Here is a 14,955-nt window from a genome sequence, read left to right as displayed (position 1 = left end):
TTGGGGGGAATTTTGCTATGTTTATCTAATTAATTGATTTTTGGGTTGAATTGGTAGTATTTGGCAAAAATTTTGTCGTTCACAGGTTTAATTAGTTTTTGGGGTGAGTTTATTACCCGTTTCTGCACTTGTTTGTGATTGGGAGCTGTGACTGGGGGTCATTTGCCTTGTTGGTTGTTTGTTGACATATTTTGAACACCATTACTTTGCCTTTGTCTTGTCCACTGATATCCAATGACCAAACCCAAGAACAAAGGCAAGAGCAAACCTTCCACCTCTACCCCACAGCCCACAGTCCCCTTGAGTGGATCTGCCCCCTCGACTGGGCCGGGAGGACCCCAGACTGTCCTCTGCGGCACCTCCACCGTCTTCCTCCGCCGATAGCCAGCTTGCAGCCCTTCGGCTCCAGATGCAGCACATGGACACTCATATGGAGCTGATGGAGCGTCAAATGGGCGGGATGGCCCAGAATTTAGCACAGTATCTCCATCACGTGGGTTTCCGCCCGCCTTTCCCTCCACAGCTGTAGTTCAGTTCTGCCTTCCTCCGTTTTAAGGGAAGTGTCGTTGCCCCAATATCTCTGTTTTGCTCTTTCTTTGCTTACATTGGGGACAATGTAAGATTTAGGTGTGGGGGGAGTAGTATATTGGCATTTTATTGAAAAAGTGCAAGTGTAGGCATTTTTGTTGGAATTTTTGTTTGACTTGTCGAATTTTGTCCAATTTTTGCCTATCTTTGTGCTTATTTGTGATTATTCCTGATAAACGATGGTTAGATGTCTCAAAATTTTCTATTACTAAGATTTTACACTTTAAGGTGTTGAGTATGACATGGTTGAGTTTAAGGATATTTCTTTGGTGAATATTTGAGATTTTGTGACTTTTGCACTTTTTGGTTAACTTTTCTAAGTATTGTAAATATTTGTCTAGCATTTTTTTTATGCAAATTGGTTCAACTATTAATCTTAGTTCTCCATGTTTAAGAAATGAAGCGGGTTTGTGTGATTATTAATTTTAATTTGGTGCTTATTTATGAATAGTATTCGGCTATACTCTGCTAGTATCGTTGCCTAGTAACCGGGAGTTTTCACCACAAGTGTCGACTTTCGCATCAAAAAGCGACGATAACTATGAGTATGTGGTTTTTAAGCGATGATGGCTGAGTAACCGGGCTCCTTCATGTGGCCAATGTCGGAGTTCGCGTCAAAACGCTTGAATGGCTAAAAACTAAGCATTCCCCCGAAAAAAAAATCAAACAAGTGTGGGGATATTTAAAAAAAAAAAGTGCCAATAGTGAAAAATGTGAATGAATTGTTAGCCCGCTGATTCATGAATTTTAATGTTGAGATTTTGCTTAATAGTCGAACCATTTGCTTATGGATGCTGGTTAAATATTTTATATTCTTAGATTAGTTAGTCATAAATTGAAAGAGTCCTTGATCTTGAAAGCTAATTAGAGAGATATTTCTTGCAAATTGCCACTAATACTTGACATGTATTTTAATTGTATTTTGGCAATAGACCATTTGAGCAATAGCCATTGTTTGTATTCGATTGCTTGATTTGTTGTTCTCATGCTTGAGGACAAGCATGGTTTAGGTGTGGGGGAAATTGATGGGTTGTATTTTTGTCATTAATTCTATGTTTATTTTCCTCTTTTATTATACCAAATATTATTTTAATTGATCGATTCTACTTATATTTGGTATTTGGTACTAATTGTAAGAAGGTGGAGCAAAAAGAAATAAAAGATCTGATTTTTCAAGAGTTTTCTAATTCAAAAGGGAGCCTACATGAATTTTCGTTTGGCTTTGCTATGTGGGGACCATGGAGAGAAAGCCACGGTGGTGGACCTTTGTATTTGGGGCTTTGGCTAATTTGGGAGAAAACAAAGCAAAGAAGAGAAAAAGACGGACTCGCGGGATTGGTAGCAGCAGGGCAAATTAAGAAGTTGGGTCCACGTGAACCAGATGCATGGGATCAGGACCCTTAGACAAAGCCTAACTCCCGGACGTTTTTACTTCTCTGCTGGGGCGCTACTTGGAGAATATAAAAAGGAAAAGCCAGATTCACGTCTGGGGCGATTAGTTTTTAGTTTTCTTTCTCCCTGTCAGACGCCTTCTTTTCCTTTTGACTTTCTCAATGCAGCCGACTTTTGGGAAGGGAGAAAACATTAGAAAAGCTGGGATTGTTTTATTTTCGCACGGCTGGAGAAGATGGAGAACCAGCTTCTCAATTCTAGTTAAGGGGACAACTGAAGATTTGGTTCAACAATTACTGTGAGATCTAATTTATTTTAATTGCTTCTTTCATTTATTGGTATTCATATGTTTCCTGCTTTTAACCGTTATATCTCGTGTGGATGATTGATTAGTGCGCAATAATTAATTATTCATATAGGCTATTTTGCTAATTAGGGGTAATTGAATCCGTAATTGTTCGTTATCCCTATCTCAGTGGCAACTGGCGTAATTGGGTTTATGTCAGGGGAACATATGATCTAATTTAAACAAACCCTCGTAGCGTGTTTGTTAGTTAGGATTGGGCTTTTCTAATTATTAATGCAATCTAGAAATTAAATCCTACGGTCGTACCTAGGGTTGTTTCCGGGTTAGAGAAATAGTTAACGGTCGTACCTTGACTATCGATAAATTAAGGAAAGGTTGGTTGTTTATCGCGTGCATGACAACTATAACCAATCTATTAATAAATGTGAAATTATCTGTGAATCGATGATCAATGCATGAACCACTTCTGAAGTGTACCCTTGGCTAGAGTTTCTCTAATAATTATTTCTTTTATTTATTTTCCGCATTTAATTTATTTAGTTAGCACTTAATCCAAAAATCCCCCCATACTTTGAACTCTAGAAGAAACGAATTATCCCCAGTCCCTGTGAATTCGACCCTACTCACCGCTATATACAAAATCTATATTTTTCTCGAGTAGGTATTTATTATTGCACAGGTTCGGCACCTGTCAACTGGTAACCTTTAGACATTTTGGTCAGGATTATTTAGGTCTTGAATGAATTTGTCATGGCTTTAAAGTACAAGAATGTACCAAAACAAAGATGTACTTGCAAAAATCTAAAATCGAGCAATTATGTGCAAGTTGCTAATATGGAATCTAATAAAGGATTGTAGAAACTTTTCTTTCCCCAGAACATAATGCTACTATCTGTACTCACCTTTCACTCAACAAATACAGATTATCAAGATGTCACAAAGTTCGTCTTTGTCAACCAGTTAGCCCGCTATTAATTTCTTGATTCTGCACGATAGAAGACCTTTATATCATAGTTCAAAAATAACGTGGAATTACAGATTTCTTAGGATTCAAAATGATGAGACAATACACATATACAGATCTTGGAAGCTGGAAATCTTTGCCTAAAACAACTCAAATATTACCTTAGACACATAAGCTAACCCATAGTCTTGTATGGCTTTTAGTTCTTTAAGTAGAAGCTTTGTGACTTTTCCGAACAATCTTTTTCAAATAATAAATGCAAGACCCATAACGTGGGGATAAGTACTTTATTATCCAATCTTTTCCCTAGAAAAGGTGCAAAATAAGCACCCAATGAGAGATACCAGCCTTTGCCTTGTATCTATATTTACTTGCAGTTTCGTGAACTCGCAAATGGCATCAGCCAATTAGTTATGGAAACTCTAGCTATTCCATTTTTAAACTGACTAGTTTTATCCATTTGTTGAAAAAAAAAAGTGTAACAGTGAAGTAAAAAAAGTTGTCTCAGAAGTGGCTATGTTTTTTCTGGAAATGGTACTCTCATTCTAATTACGATATTCAATTGATCATCGAAAAAGTGTGTTTGACAAGATAAGCATTGATTTTCCTAGCCATTGGGATTTTAAAACGTTCAAGAATTAGAGGATGAAACCCAAGATCTCTTTTATTGCTCCTTTTTTTTCTAGACTACAATTAGATAAGATTGAAAATCCAAAAAGACCAAAAGCCATATTGGAAATTCTTGTTCAGTAATCACAACTGTATGAGAATCTTTATGCAGTCAGGTTTCTTCAGTAGATCAAAGGCTTGATTTATGTCCTTTAGTTGAAGTTCATGCGTTAAAAGAAGGTCGAGTTTCTGTATCTCCTGCAAGAAAGATAGGAAATTTTCATCTAATTTCCCTGGTCAATGCAGAAAGTTTTTGTTTTCTCATCTATCCTCTGTGGGATGGTGGAGACTGGAAAGTTGAATTATTTTAGTTAAGGTTTGTGCTTTTGAATAGGAAAGTATCTGTAACTTTTGAAGAAAAAGCTATGCTGAAGATATATGGAATTCCAGTACATTTTTCTTGAAGACGACTCTACTTTGTTGATGCATTTGTCAATCATAACAGGAAGGTCGGACTGGACTTTAGGCCCACAAAAAATAGTGTATTTGATTGTTCTGTGACAAGTATATAGTTTACGTGTTTTTAGTGTGCTTAGTTAGGTTTGGTGTGTTTTAACTAGTTTTATAACTAATTAACTAGGGTTTTGGTAAAGATATGCATTTTATGGTTTAAATGGCAAACATTGCATTTCTATGGATTTTTATGATAAAAACTTCATATTTTTGTAGATTTAATGAGTCAATCATCAAATGACATGAATTGAGAAGACAATTGGATGATAATTGGTGATTGGAAGCGGGTTTGAGAAGACATGAAATGCAAAACATTCAAATGAAGAAATGCAAGTGAAGATAATTTTGACATATCTTTTTATTTCGGCAATATCTTGCGCTTCAATGATTGGATTGAGGTGATCTTTTATCATTTTAAAGCTAAGAGATATATCTACATTTGGTATGAAGATATCGAAATCCAATTCAGTTGTTTTCCTAGTCAAAAAGTCGAAGTACAGAAGCACATGTGCATGGTCGAGTGTTGGAACAATGCTCTGACCAGGTGATGATATTTTGATCATATCTTGATCCACAGAGCTCTAAATTGGATGATTTTTCAAGCATTGGAAAGCTAACTCAAAGGTCTAACTTTATGTTTTGCCCAAGAGCTAGTTTGGCCTCTATCATTGAAAGAATAGCAGTTGATGTGGAGTCAGTGCACAGAATTGAATACGCGACTTGGCAATACGCGGGTTGTAGTCGCGTATTCTCAAGTCGCCTATTGTAGCCTGATTTCAACAACTTGCTCAGCCACTGGCCTTGTTTTCACACTACTTTTCAGCTATAGTTGGAGAGAGAATTTCGGCTGCACATGCTTCTGATGCAAAAAAGAAGAGGAAAGGAGTTTTATGTCTTGTCAAAAGCCCATCTTTTTTACTCTCTTAACAATTAGATGTTAGAATCAATAGAAGAAGGGAGTAGAAGATATTAGAAGTAGTTCATATGAGATTTTACCAGGAGCACTTAGAAGTTAGTCTTGTCTTGTTCTCTCTAGCTAGCAACTTTTGTGAGAACAATTGGAGGCTTCATTGTACGCCATTTTGTTGAAGAAATTGAAAATCATTGGGAGATTCTTTATTAACCTTGGCTAAGCTTTCTTTAGTCTATCTTTTACTTGTGATTCATGATGTGTTTATGCGATGAAACTATGAGCTTATTTGTTATATCTTACATGAGTAGCTAAATTTCTAAATTTAGGGAGTAGATGAAACTTATGGCTACTTGATATGTAGTGGATATGATTTACACTTGTTACATTTTGTATTAAATTATTTTCTTGTGCATGTTTATCACTTGTTGTTGCTTGATCACCAATAGCAAACTCTTAGTTGTTATTATCAATGAAAGTTGGTAATAATGATGGAACAACATGAGTAGAGCTTGATGTGTAGACTTATGAGAATAGAAGTACACTTAAGTGGATTAACTTGCATTTCATGAAGGAAACAAAAGTAGATCTAGTTATTCACCATGAGAATAGGGAAAACTAGACTACATCTAGGCCATTTTATTATGAGAATAAGATTTGGTAATATTGAAAATGAATCCCTAGTTAAACAAGGGTTGTAATAAGAGATAAATCTATTCATTTGTGTTGTTTATACCATAAGTGGAATCTACATCCCTAAACTTAAGTATTTAGTGAATTTTCTCCATTTGTTAACTTGCAATTGTCTAGTTAAGATTTGTAGGTAGTAGTAATTATAGATTCTCTTGCTTAAATTGATTGTAGTCTAAATAATAAAGTAAGTGAGGACCTAGTACTTGAAACATCGCTCTCTATAGGATCAACTCGATATTTGTGCAAAACTACTAAATTGACCTGTATACTTGCAATCCGAACGGGTAAAATTTGGAATTAAACTTGTACTTATATAAAAAACTTTCAAGTTTTTGGCACCGTTGCTAGGGAGCGGCAATATTAGGGCCTAATTAACTCTATTAATTTAGACATTTTTTATATTTACAAGTTAAATTGTTTATAGTTAAATTAGGATTTTTATCAGTTTTTGTTAATTAATTCTACATAATCTCTTTTATTTTTGTTTGTAGTATATGCATTGAACTGTACGGGTAGTAGCACCTTTTGATCTGAAAATTGAAAGGACACTACGTAGACAAAAAAGGCGTACACCACAACAACAAGAAGAAGAGGTTTGGCAACCAATAGAGGAAATTGCAGTAGAGCTACCTTTTGAAAAAGAAATGGCAGAAAGCGAAGCAAATAGGCAAGCTCTAAGGGATTTCGCTCTACTGGGAACTCAAGAATCCCAAACAAGTATAGCGCGGCCGACAGTAAACGCTAACAATTTTGAGATTGAACCATCATTAATTCAAATTGTACAACAATCTCAATTTGGAATTAATGCCATAGAGGATCCAAATGCACATTTAGCCATATTTTTGGAGATATGTGATACGATCAAAATAAATGGAAGTAGTGAAGATGCAATAAGGTTAAGGTTGTTTCCATTTTCATTGAGGGATAAGGCTAAAATTTGGTTACATTCTCATGCCCCTAATACCTTCACTACTTAAGATGATTTATCTAGGATATTTTTGAATAAATACTTCCCACCGGGTAAAATGGCTAAGCTTAGAATAGATATCACTAGTTTTAGTCAATTTGATAGTGAATCGTTGTATGAATCTTGGGAATGGTTTAGAAAGTTGTTTTAGAGGTATCCACATCATGGACTTTCCGATTGGCTCATTGTACAAACTTTCTATAATAGTTTATCTTTCACAACTAAAACTACTATTGATGCAGCCGCAGGTGGTGCTTTAATGGGTAAATCACTCGAAAAAACTCAAAGTTTGATAGAAGAAATGACAGCTAACAATTACCAATGGGCTAATGAAAGTGGTAATCCAAGGCGACAAGCAGGTATAATTGAAACTGATGCTATCAATATATTAAGTGCGCAATTGAATAATATGATGCAAATATTACGTCGTCAAATTGAATGTGGTCCAAGTTCTTCCTCTAATGTGCATGTTGCTTATTGTTCTATATGTGGAGGAGAACATGACTCTAACGAGTGTGTTGATGTTGAGCAGGATCAATTTGTTAATAATTATAATAGGAATGCTCAAAATAATCTATACTCGAATACATATAATTCAGGATGGAGGAATCATCCAAATTTCAGATGGAAGGAGCAAGGCAACCCACAAAGGCCCAATAATCCGCTGAGATTCCAACCAAGGCCACAACCGACAAACACTAAGTCGGATTGGGAGATTGCGATGGAAAAATTGGCAAAAGGAATTTCGGTGAGATTCGAACGAATAGATGGACGGTTGGATCAATTGACCGGAATGTACAGAAATGTGGAGGTCCATATTGGTCAAATCGCCAATTCTATTAACAATTGAAATCAAGGGGAATTGCCAAGTAAAACAAGGATTAATCTCAAGGAACATGTCAAGACCATTACTTTTCGTAGCGGTAAACAACTAGAGCCTTCCAGTGTTAGAAAACAAGGGAACTGAAGAGAGTGTTAGTGGAGGAGATGAACAATTAGAGAAAAACGTAAGTGTGGGGGAAGGTGATAAGGAGAAAGTGGAAGAAGAGCAATCAACATCCTTCAATACCGTTCCGATACCTCCGGTAGTGCCATTTCCTCAACGACTCAAGCCAAATAAACTTAACAAAGATTTTGATAAATTTGTAAAAAATTTTAAACAATTGCATATTAATATTCCTTTTATTGATGCTATTTTGCAGATTCCTTCGCATGCCAAGTTCCTTAAGGAGATCATGACACGAAAAAAGAAATTGCAGGACCGTAAAACAATATCATTAACTGAGGAGTGTAGTGTCATCATACAAAACAAGCTGCCACCGAAATTGAAAGATTCGGGGAGTTTTTCTATGCCTTACACTATCGGTAACATTGAATTTTCAAAAGTATTATGTGAGAACCTGAGAAAATTCTGTGTATGCCCTAAATTTATTTCATTTTAATTACTTTGATATTAGAAATATTATATATAGCGAACAAGTGGTTAAATTAAATGCCTAATTGAATTTTTATAAAAATTGAGAATTTAGAAATATCCTAAAATGGTGTAAAAAATTTATATGAATCAAATAAACATATGATATACATATTGTAATTTGAGCAATTTGAATATATTATATAGTTGAATAAGTTACATGACTAATTAATTTTCCTTAAATCTAAATGTGTGGAAATCCACTAGATTGATATAAGAAAATTTTTTAAGGTACATATAAATTAGAACAAATGAAATTTTGATTCAATGAGTGAGACAATAAAATTATGGACTCATAGCAAACAAATGAACTAAAACTAAAGGACCGAACCAATCTTGGAGATTCGGTTAAACTACCATGCAACTAAGGAACAAACTACTAGAATTTGGACAAAACAGGAACCGAATGGAAGCAAGATAACCATCTGCTAAGTTTGAATGGTGGAAGGAAAAATAAGCAGAAATTGGCTGTTAGTTGGGCGGTGAACAACTCCTACAAAGACAGCTGCCAATTACTTGCTAAGTTAGGTGATGACCAAAGAGAGAAAGAGAACAATAGCAGCCAACAAGCTGATAACAAAACCAAGCGATGACTGAGTGGAGGAAAAATGAGAGATTCTGTCAATACATTTTGGGCGGTGATCGAGATGAGAAACAAGGCATTTCTTTTGATAGCCAATACCGAGAGAAAACAGAGTACTATGCTTTCTTCGTTTTCCATACCCAAAATCGAGAGAAAGAGTGAGAGTGAGGGAGCTCTCTGATTCCATTCTTTCCTTCCAATCAACCGAGTGAATAAGAGAGTGAGGTAGAGAAAAGAGGAAGCTTGGAGCATTTCACCATAAGGAATTGAAGGAGGAGGAGGAAGGGGACTGCTTGCATTTTTCTTCTTTTCCAGCTTTGATTGTAAGGAGAAAGGGAGGTAAAAATCATTATAAACATCTTATTCTTCTAATATCTTTGATTATTCAAGTTGCATGTTAGAATTTAGCTTAGAAAAGGGAGTTTTGGCTGAAGAAATCTTGATTAATGATTGACTATTTGCTGGAAAGAAAATTCTGGTATGGCCGAGGAAATGAAGCAGGTTGCAGCTTATTATTTAAATTATGGAGGAATTTTTCTTCTAGGAGTTAAGTTATACGTTTACTCTCTTGTTTTATCTGAGAATATAGAGCAAAGATGATATTTAAGTGAGAAATTTTGCAAGAGTTAGCAAGGAAGATTGGTTATGCTGGCCAAGAGAGTTATTCTAGTTCCCTCTAAGAATTTTGGTTGTGAAATCTTATTTTGTGGCTCAATTCACCTCATAACACATTAACTCTAACCTACATGTTGGATTCAGGAGTAAAATAAAGGGATTTGGCTGAAGAAAATCTAGATTAATGACTGACTAAGTGCAGAAAATTCTGTTTAGTGACTGATTAAGTGTTGGAAAAGAAAACTGTAACAACCGAGAGGATGAAGCTGGAATTGTAGCTTGTTACCAGAGTTTTCTTTGGAAGAATGATGCTAGGATGCATGCAATATGTTTAACTTAAGTTTTATAAGATGCTCAGCTGAAAAATTCACGAAAAGTTGGAGGTTTGGGCTGGAAATGTTGAAGGAAAGCTGTTGGAATTTCCCAGCTTCAGCTGAGAGAGGAACAAGTGCAGCAATTCTTCATTTTCCAGCTTTCTCTAGTCACAGCAGGGGTAAAACTTCCTTAAATCTTCATTTCCTTCACATGTAAAGAAGATTACTAGTTGCATTTAGTTTTAATAAAGAAACTTGTGGTTCTTTTGAAGATTAAAATCAAACTTTCCCTTGATTTGAGTTAATCTGTCCGGACTGAGTTTATATTGCATTTTGCCATCTTTTGCTTCAAATTTTGACTGGACTTGCTGGAAATACATGCTATATACAGTAGAATATATGGTGGAATGAATGTATGTTGAAATATCTAGAGAAATATTTCATTTTTGGCTCATGAAACCTGAATCTTCAAAGCTGGAAATCCGTTAGCCTGGTAAATAGTTGATGTCAGGTTTTCTCTTCAATTTAAATGGATTTTATGTTGACTTATGGCTGGAATTCGTGCTCTATGTCTTGTATAAAGTTTATAGGGTGATGCATGTGAGTTTCTATGGCGAAAAGCTTGGCTTTTATGGCTGGAATCCTTGTTTAGAGGACTGCATGGCTGCTGGAAATTTCCAACTTAGCTGATAGTGAGTTTTTTTTTTATTTTAAGTGGGTAATTTGGTGAAATGTTACTAGAAAATCATATTATATACTTGGTATAATCCTTATTTAGTGTTTCATGCTAGTTTTTCTTGGAGAAAACTCGATTAATGGGGTTGAAAAGGCTGTAAAAGGACTGCAAAACAATGAGACAGTTGTTAGCTTGTCCAATGGATGTCTAGTTGAAATTCTTGTTTTAAAACTGAAATTTCTTGGAAAGTTTTGTTGGATTTCGGAACTGCATGTCCTCATTTTAGTTTATGAGATTACATGTTGATTTGGGATGGATTGAATGAAATTTATTGGGAAAATCCCTCATTTGGACCGAATGTTTGTTGGATTTCTTTCCAACTTTGCTTATGTTGAAACGTGGGTGGAAGATAGCTTCTAAATGTTGATTTTAGTGAATTTCTTGATGAAAATCCTACTAGGGATCTTATATCATGCTCATTGATGAATGCATGTCAAATTTGGTTATTGTTTGATGCATTAAATGAAATTTTGGTGAAGACATATGGCTGGAAATTTCAACTTTGAACCTGAGTGCTGCTATGTTTTTCCAACCTTAGTTTCATCTTGTAACTTGAAATTTATGCATGTATTCATCAAAAACAACCCTAATCCTCTGTTTTACTCCGTATATTCGTGGTTGTCCTGATTTGGAAGGAAATAACTGAATCTTAGAGAAAGAAATTGGAGCTGGTCAAGCATGCAGAACTGTTTTGATAGATTTGAGTTGATTGGATGATTCGGTTGTATTGCTGAGTTTTTCTGGAAATTTTAGCTAAGTCTTAACCCAAGATAATCTATAACAGAATGATAGTGAAATGGACCTTGAATTTGAGGAAGTTTAAGCAAGAATATAGCAAACTAAAGGAAGAAACTTGATTACCTATTGCTGAAAAACTGTTTTGAACCATTTCTAAAAACAAGTACTTAGATTTTAAGTTTAACTTGAATTCTAAAAGTCAAACTTGAACCAAAACTGACCAAAACCCCTTCGAACCATCTTATAACAATTTTACTTGTGAAAATTCATCCAAAATATAGGATATAATCAAGGAACTTCATAGGAATACTAAGGTGCCAATCTCTAGAAAATTTATCAATTTTGAACTTTGATTTCTAAAATGATCCTTTTGATTTTTAAATGATCCTTAGAACCTAAATCCCAACCTTCATTATAAAATGTAAATTGCCATACAACCACTATACCTTACTTTATTTTTGGTAAAATATGGAACTTTAAGGCTTGAAAGATTAAAGCTACCTAGATTTTGAGCCTTTGATGTTATAGAATAAGATAAATATTAAGAAGATCATCTTAAAACCCTCTATATAAGTATGCATTTAAACATCTCGAACTATACCTATATGCACCTATATATATTTAGCTAAAATCATCATACGAACCTTAACTTCACCATTGGAGAAAATAATAAATAAACTAATAAGTCCATAACTATTTCAGGGACAGAGAAAGAACTAGAGGAAGGTCCAAGCACTGAGTAGTGAATTCAAATACTTTGAATGAGTGTTTCCGAATTTATGTGTTTAACTGTTTATGTTTACTTAAGTACAATTATGTGATGAATGTGTTTATTATGAAATATTGCTAAGTGATTCATTGTAAAATGTATCTCAGTTGTCCCTCGCCTTCTAAGTCTAGGGTGTACTTTATCGCACTCGATTTAGTTGAGTTTGAAGGTTGATAATTGACTAAATATTATTGTAAGTATGCATGAATGTACGCCGTATGCGTACTTTACCGCATCGGCTAAACTGGGCCCCAAAACCCTTTGTTCAATGGACTATTCATGCCAGCAAAGGGCTTGGTCGGATAGGACGGAAGCTTTGGGTAAATGTTTCGGTATACTCGAGTATTACCATGAAGTTGGGAGATTATTGAACTAATTATTGAATGTAGGGGATTATTTATTATTTTGGAGGACATAAGGAGGTGAATTGGTGTAGTGTACAATGACATTGAAATGAGTGTGCAATGATATTGAAAGGAGTGTCTCTTGACACTGAAATGAATGCTCAATAACATTGAAATGACTCCTAGGAGAAGTGCGTATCCTTTTAAAAGTGATTGTATAGTGAAATGTGCACTACTTGCTTAATTGTGCAAATTTAAGTGTTTATTAAATGTTACTTGCTCGGCAAACTTCACTGAGCTTTAATTCAACCCTTTAGTTTTGTTTTCCTTATAAGAGTTAGTGGTCGGGGATCGAACGAGGGATCTTAGATAGATAACGAGAAGACTTTTGTGATTGTAAATCCTTTAGTAACTTATTATGGTTGGAACTTTTGTAGGGAACTTGGTATTGTAAAAGTTTTGAGCGTTTGGTTTTGGTTTATAAATATGTTATCTCTGAAGTTAATGTAAGATTAGTGAGAGTTTATCATATGTTATCTCTGAAATTAATGTTAATGAATGAGTCCTGGTAAGAACCAAGCAGGCGGTCCGCTATCTTCTAGGGTATGCCCTAGGAGAGGGTTGGGCCGTCACATATTATCTGACCTTGGTGCAAGTGTATCTTTATTTCCTCTAACTGTAACTAGACAATTAGGTTTGCATGAGCTCAAACGAACTAATATTACCTTATAATTAGTTGATAAGTCTATTAGATATCCACTAGGAGTTTTGAAAAATATGTTAATCAAGGTGCAAAAAATTTATCATTTCGGTGAATTTTGTGATATTAGATATGGAGGAAGATATGTCTATGTCAATTATCTTAGGTGGACCATTTTTAGCAAGTGTGATACTATTATTGATGTAAAAAATGGCAAGCTTAAATTTCAAATAGGTGAAGAAGAGGTACTATTTAATTTGAATGAAATGAAAAAATATCCTTCTTTTACCGATCATGCATGTTTAATTGACTCAATGGATATGCTGACCAAAGAGGTGTATCAAATCAATCTTGATGTTGATCCTCTTGAGTTTTGCTTAATAAGTGCAGGAATGCAAAAGGAGAATTATGAAGAAAGTGAAGCATTGGCCCAATATTTGGCTGCACAATCTCCTTATAGAAAGGGGTGTGTGTATGAAAATCTTGGACAAGGAAAGGGACTTCCACCACCTTCGGAAATAGAAGCTCCAAATCTTGAACTCAAGCCACTTCCTAGCCACTTGAAGTATGAGTTTCTTGGTGACAATGAAACTCTACCGGTGATCATCAATGCTTACTTAAAAGACGAGCAATGTAAAAAATTGCTACAAGTTTTAAGAAAGTACAAGAAGGCTATTGGATGGACCATCTCCGACATACAAGGAATTAGCCCTTTTATATGCATGCTTCGCATTCTTTTGGAGGAAAATTAAAAACCGGTGGTTGAAATGCAAAGAAGGCTTAACCCGAACATGAAGGAGGTGGTAAGATTAGAAATTATCAAGTGGTTGGATGCAGGTATAATCTTTCCTATCTCAGATAGTGTTTGGATAAGTCCAATTCATATTGTCCCAAAGAAGGGTGGAACTACCATAGTTAAAGGGAAGAATGATGAATTTATTCCCTCTAGACTTGTGATAGAATGGCGAGTATGTATTGATCATAGGAAGTTAAATGCAGTCACACGAAAAGATCACTTTTCCCTATCCTTTCTTAATCAGTTATTGGAGCGTATTGCTAGTTATGAATTTTATTGTTTCCTTGATGGATTTTCAGGTTATAACCAAATAGCGATAGCTCTCGAAAATCAAGAAAAGACCATTTTTACTTGTCCATATGGCACATTTGCTTTTCGACGAATGCCATTTGGCCTTTGCAATGCCCCTGCCACATTTCAACGTTACATGATGGTAATTTTTTCTGACTATATAGAGAAAATTATGGAAATTTTCATGGATGATTTTTCTGTGTATGGCTCATCGTTTGACCGTTGTTATCATAAGTTGGATTTGATTTTGTAGCGACGCAAAGAGACGAATTGTGACGCCCCCACTTCTCCCTAGGGCGAACCTAAGGGTACCCGCGGAATGCCTGCCTAACTTTCTCCAGGACTCAATACAAGTCGAATTTAAATTTAACGATACACCACCAATAATGAAAGCCAAAATAAAGCAAAGTCACTTCCTTATATAAATATTCAAATCTTATATCATAAGATTCTCAAAAGTTCATCAATTTTCCCAAAAAAATACAACCACTAGAAGTCGACTAATCGACTACATCCAAAATTCTAATCAAAAGTAATCAAATCGGCTTCTCCAAAATTCTTTTCATTCCGATCTCCTGTTAAGAAAAACAAACTAATGGGGTGAGAGAACGCTCAGTGAGACCAAGAAAATCATGCAAACACATAGTTCAAG

The 14,955-nt window shown here is 35.2% G+C and overlaps 1 non-coding gene across 1 annotated transcript; it reads right to left on the bottom strand.

The window, feature by feature from the left end:
- Positions 1-7,007: 7,007 nt before the first annotated feature.
- LOC113697630 (small nucleolar RNA R71) lies at positions 7,008-7,114 on the bottom strand. The gene has a single exon (XR_003449916.2). It is a non-coding gene; the product is annotated as a small nucleolar RNA R71 (small nucleolar RNA).
- Positions 7,115-14,955: the final 7,841 nt, after the last annotated feature.

The sequence above is a fragment of the Coffea arabica genome, chromosome 5e (assembly GCF_036785885.1).
Source record: "Coffea arabica cultivar ET-39 chromosome 5e, Coffea Arabica ET-39 HiFi, whole genome shotgun sequence".
NCBI classification, from domain to species: domain Eukaryota; kingdom Viridiplantae; phylum Streptophyta; class Magnoliopsida; order Gentianales; family Rubiaceae; genus Coffea; species Coffea arabica.
Note: the sequence above shows the minus strand (reverse complement) of the source record. Positions and strands in the feature narration are given on the sequence as shown.